This window comes from Spinacia oleracea, chromosome 1, assembly GCF_020520425.1.
Source record: "Spinacia oleracea cultivar Varoflay chromosome 1, BTI_SOV_V1, whole genome shotgun sequence".
In the NCBI taxonomy this organism is placed as follows: Eukaryota; Viridiplantae; Streptophyta; class Magnoliopsida; order Caryophyllales; family Amaranthaceae; genus Spinacia; species Spinacia oleracea.
Genome location: NC_079487.1, coordinates 35,973,323 through 35,979,610, shown reverse-complemented (window position 1 = coordinate 35,979,610; position 6,288 = coordinate 35,973,323).

The window sequence follows — 6,288 nt, the reverse complement described above, 5'->3', positions numbered from 1 at the left end:
CTTATATTTCATATGTTCCTTAAATATCGCATCATTTTGATTTTCACGCTATTCACACTACGACTTTAAGCATTCTTTGTGATTCATACATAAAAAAGTGTAGTCATGTGGATCATGTTAGATTTATATTCATATATATTTTCTAAATATCAATTTTTTTTTATAACTTTTACAATTCACTCCGTCCCAAATTAGTTGTTACACTTTTCTTTTTCGTCCGTCCTAGATTAGTTGTTACACTTTTCTTTTTCTCCCGTCTCAGATTTGTTGTTACACTTCTAAATTAGCAATGAGCACACGATTATTATATTGTCTCTCTCTCTTCCCACTAATTTTTTTTGTCCACACACCCTCTCCATTCAATTAAAAAAGTACTCCCTCAAAAAAAAAAAAAAAGTACTACAGTATCTTCTATCACATCTATTTTTTAAATAAAATATCAATTGATAACCAAACAACCACTTATTACCTAAAATTTTATGCAAAGATAAGTGTAACGAGTAATTTGGGACGGAGGGAGTAATATATAATTTGAGATTTTAGGAGTCAAAGTAAGGTATTGGAGGAGTAAAAATCAACCATGATATATTTAAGAAACAGAGGAAATATGAAATTTACGGAAATTTCATGAAATGACCTCGAGTTTTGCCATAATTCACCAAACAACTATCAAGTTTCAATAATTCATAATTCCCTCAAAAAAAAGTTGCAATAATTCATAAAATACCCCTTACAATTCGTACAAATACCCAACATACCCTTACTAATAACGGATTGTTAGTCCATCGTTAGCCAAGTTTTCAACTCACCAAAATGCATCTATTCTGAAACTTATTTCACCAAATGCCCCTATTCTGAGACTTATTTCACCAAATGCCCCAAACTTAAATATAGCTATTATGACGTTCCAACGGCTAGTTTTTGTACTTGAAAAGTAGCCGCTGGTCATGGTTGGCTATAAAAACCCCTTTGCTGAATGGTTCTTGTATTTTAGATGTTATTTTGCTTTGCTTTGCTAATTTCATAAGATTTGTGTCATGAGTTTTCTTTCAAAATCACCATCCACACCCAATGAGTCCAGATATATTAGGGTACCTAACAAATTTTGTTATTGTGGTAGGAATGGAGGTTGGAGTTGAGAATTATTCCACAAGCTCTTCTAGATAGCTGCTAATGCTTTTTTGGGTAGTTTTTCGTACATCTGTTTTGATCTTGCACATATTCATTAAGTAGAAAACAACATTAAATGCAGTCGGTGCAAAGATGTTTTGTAAGTGAAGCTAAAAACAGAAATGCTTCCCATTTTGGTATTTTGTGCAGATTATGCAACAACAATTATTTATGAAATGTGAATTTGTTTGTCATTACTTGTGTTTACTTCATGATTACAAACAGTAAAATTACAAACATCAATATCCCCATTGTATTGCAACTTTGACTACTTTTTGTTGTTGTTGTTTTAGCTTCTTCTTCATTTTCTTCAATTCTTCTTGCATCTTACTGTTTCCCCTCTTTTCAATACTTTCTCCCTTGTCTAAGCTTCCTTCGTGTTGTTACCCCTTGTTTTCTTGCTCAACTTCTCCCTTGCACCATCTAAGATTGTTTCAAGGAGCACACCTATAGTACAACCTTTGTGGATTAAGTGCTGTATCGGAGCTTCGAATGACAAATTTCCTACAACAATAAAAAAATTTGGTAGGTACTTTAATATATGTGGAATCATTCGGTGTGGATGACGATTTTGAAAGAAAACTCATGACACAAATCTTATGAAATTAGCAAAGCAAATCAAAATAACATCTAACTTACAAGAGCCATTCAGCAAAGGGGTTTTTATAGTCAAGCATGACCAACGACTACCTTTCAAACAAAAAAACTAGCCGCTGGAACATCAAAATATCTATATTTAAGTTTGGGGCATTTGGTGAAATAAGTGTCAGAATAAGGGCATTTGCTGAAATAAGTTTCAGAATAGGGGGATTTGGGTGAATTGGGAACTTGGCTAACGGCAGACTAATGACCCGTTATTAGTAAGGGTATTTTGGGTATTTGTACGAATTATGAGGGGTATTTTATAAATTATGGAAAAACTCGGGGGCATTTCATGAAATTTCCGTTAAATTTAATACAATACACGAGTCTAGTATAATAAATACATTGAACCTTCAAACATCAAGTAAGACAAAAATGAAGGTCAGATGAAGGAGGCTAATGTAAACAAAAATTCTGAATTTAAATTGTAATACACATTAAAATTCTATACACAGTTAGAATTAGAAAGTAACAAAAGTAAGTTTACATGGATACAAAGTTGCAGATAGAAAAAAGAAAATGGAGGTCTAATAAAGGAGGTTAATGTGTGAATAATATTTTTAGAGGGAAATGTTGGGGGGTTGGTAAGGGTTGTAATTTTGGGCAAATGTTAGGACAAGGTAGTAATTTGACATTTACCCTCTCAAACCTCTAATTACAAAAAGCACCTATAATGAGCTTTTTAACAATTAGCCTTTTCACCCCAAAACTCTTTCCCAATCCTCTTCTAACCAAATACTCCTAGTTAGCTTTTTCTAAAGGTTAAACCTCTAATTCACTTCAAAAAGCTCTTTTCCCCTCAAACCTCTCATAACCAAACACCCTCAAAGCTTTTGTTCCGCGTATGAAACAAAGGGCTTCGGATGAAGGCCCTTTCGTTGATGTGGAAGATCTAACTTGCTTTGATTGTATGGATTCCAAGAATACCTGCACAAGAGTAAGATTACTAGCCTCGGGGGTGTTTCGGAGGAAAGCCCCTCCGATGCCTATGTAAGTACTTGATACGGATCTAGTGAGAGTTCTCTAGAGAATCATAAGTGTACGTGAATGTAATAACTGAACGTACCTTGATATGTGCGCTAAGGTGACATATTTATAGTGTTTGTGTAGTAAATGCGACTAGGGCATTTATTATCATTGGATCTTGGGCAGCTCAAATAGGGCATAAATCCTTTAGCGGATGCTGGCTTATGTTATGTTTAGCCAAGTGGGCTTTTGGGCAGCAAACCCAATTGGTAGCCAATTGGGCACCCAAACAACATGCCCCCCCAGACCCATTTTATTTAGGGGTTAAATAAATGGGTATCCATATGCAACTTAACAGTTTTGAAGTCCAAAAGTCCCGCCATTTAATTCAAAAATGCATTTTGAATTTGTGCATTTATGACAAGTATCAATTGTCACTTCTGTTAGGTTATGATACATATGAATAAACATAAATCATGCGGAAAAACCAAAAAGCCAGGAAACATATTATTTACACATAATCATTTAGCATAATTCAGATGCATACACTTTGTAGCGTGCCCTCCCTAGCTGCGCCCGAACCAAACAAGAACAAGTCTTTAGGACTCCAAGTGTCGTCCCTCCGTAGATAGTCCACAGCACGTCCGGATCCGCCTTAAGCTTGGCCAACTAGAATCGCCCTTAAGGTTACTAAGATTTTCGGCTATTTGGTTTGCAAGTGTTTGGCTGATTTTTGCTTGAAAATCTTACCTTTTGAATACTTCAAATCTCGATGTAAATATGTGACCCTAGGCACCTATTTATAGAGTTTATGGAAAGGAATTATAATCCTACTAGGATATGGATTTATTAATTAGAATCCTATTAGAACTCTAAATAATAAATTTAATCTTTTAGGATTAGGATTTAATCAATGCACGAATTCCAATAGGATTAGGATTCGTTACGAACACGAGTGTTGCACGACCACGAGGAATGCACCCACCCACGCAGGCCTTGCGGCCTACACGAGCAGGCGCTGCCTCGCAGCCCACGAGCATTAGCCCGCGCGCGCCTATGGCCTTGCTGGGCCTGGCCTTGCGCTGGGCCTGGCGAGGCTGTGGCAGCTCCGTCTTTGGGCACTTGGCTTGTTGGGCGCGGGCCTGGCTTCGTGCTGGGCCTTCGTGTAGCAAGCCTCGTCCGATGCTAATTCGTACGATGCGATTCCGATTAAATTCCCGGTTCTGAAATTCATTTCCGATACGAACAATATTTAATATTTCCGATTCCGGAATTAATTTCCGTTTCGAACAAATATTTAATATTTCCGTTTCCGGAATTATTTTCCGATTCCGATAATATTTCCGATTCTGACATTCCGACAATATTTCCATTTCCATTAATATTTTCCGATACGTACCATTTTTCCGTTTCCGGCAACATCTACGACTTGGATAATATTTACATTTCCGATATGATCCATATTTCCGTTTCCGGCAATATCATCATTTCCGGAGTATTCATTTGCTTGCCTTTGACGATCTTAGCTCCCACTGAAACCAAGATCCGTCGATTCCAAATATCCATAGATGGAGTATTTAATGCCATTAAATACTTGATCCGTTTACGTACTATTTGTGTGACCCTACGGGTTCAGTCAAGAGTAAGCTGTGGATTAATATTATTAATTCCACTTGAACTGAAGCGGCCTCTAGCTAGGCATTCAGCTCACTTGATCTCACTGAATTTTTAACTTGTTAATTAATACTGAACCGCATTTATTAGACTTAATATTATATGCATACTTGGACCAAGGGCATTATTTCCTTCAGTCTCCCACTTGTCCTTAGGGACAAGTGTGCATTTCCTAATTCCTTTGTCGCTCGATGCTTGCTCTTGAACATAAGGTAAGAGTTGTCATCCTTATTATGTCCAGAGGTGTTTCTCGGTTTCAGAGTTCAACTGATCAAATAAACAGATAATCATAGCCTATGATTCATCCGAGCACGGCCATGCATTTTACAGTTTCTAACTCTCCGAGTGGCCTTGTACAACTTTTAAGCATCTCATCCCGATTTATGGGAGGACAATCCCAATCTTGCGATCTTGAGATTAGACTTCGTTTGATAGGTGATTACCTGAGCGTTGCTTTTATAGCCTCCTTTTACGGTGCAACGGTTGGTCAACGTCAAAGTAACCAGTTCTCAAACAAGTAATCTCAAATCACTCAGGTATTGAGGATTTAGTGTCTAATAATTTTAATGAAATTTACTTATGACAGATTTTCATCTCTTACAGTAAAGTTTCATAGGTCTGTCCGATACTAGTCTTCCCAAAGTAAGTATCTATGGAAATGATTGCGACATTGCCATGTCCACATAGTTCAAGAAACAGAACTACTAGTCATCTTGCATTCTAGTTGTCTAACGTTTTCTATGCGTCCATCTTTATAGAAAACTCCGACCAGGGACCATTTTCAACTTTTGACATTCAAGCTCACTTGATAGTCTATCTTGAATATTTCGTCACAGGACTGGTCCTGACAGTCTATCTTGAATATTTCGTCAAATTGAAGGGACTCATCATTTAATAAACCACAAATTAAATGGAAAATGAATTCTATTCATTTATTGTGAATGATTAACCAATGATGTTTTACCAAGTATTAAACTCTAAAACTTTAAAACATCAAACAAGGACATCAAAGCCATTCTCCAATATGCTTGATTCCCATAGCTGCAGTGTGCGAGTTGTGCTTCGCCTGCGGCAGAGGTTTAGTCAATGGATCTGATATGTTGTCATCAGTTCCACTCTTGCTTATCTCGACTTCTTTTCTTTCAACGAACTCTCGTAGAAGGAGAAATCTACGAAGTACATGCTTGACTCTTTGGTGGTGTCTAGGCTCCTTTGCCTGTGCAATAGCTCCGTTATTATCACAATACAGGGCTATTGGTATCTGCTCGTAGCACTGAGTGCGTACGCAACATCCGGGCGTGTACATATCATAGCATACATTATTGAACCAATCAATGATGCATATGGAATCCCATTTATTCGTCTACGCTGATCAAGTGTTTTTGGGCATTGAGTCTTGCTTAGAGTCATTCCATGAGATATGGGTAGGTAGCCTCGCTTGGAGTCTGCCATTTTGAACCTATCAAGCACCTTATTGATATAAGTGCTTTGACTAAGTCCAATCATCTTTTTAGATCTATCTCTGTAAATCTTGATGCCCAATATGTACTGTGCTTCTCCTAGATCCTTCATCGAAAAACATTTCCCAAGCCAAATCTTGACAGAGTTCAACATAGGAATGTCATTTCCGATAAGTAATATGTCGTCGACATATAATACTAGAAAAGCAATTTTTCTCTCACTGACCTTCTTGTATACACAAGATTCGTCTGCATTCTTGATGAAACCAAAGTCACTGACTGCTTCATCAAAACGTATATTCCAGCTCCTGGATGCCTGCTTTAATCCGTAGATTGATTTCTTTAGCTTGCATACCTTTTTAGCATTCTTTGGATC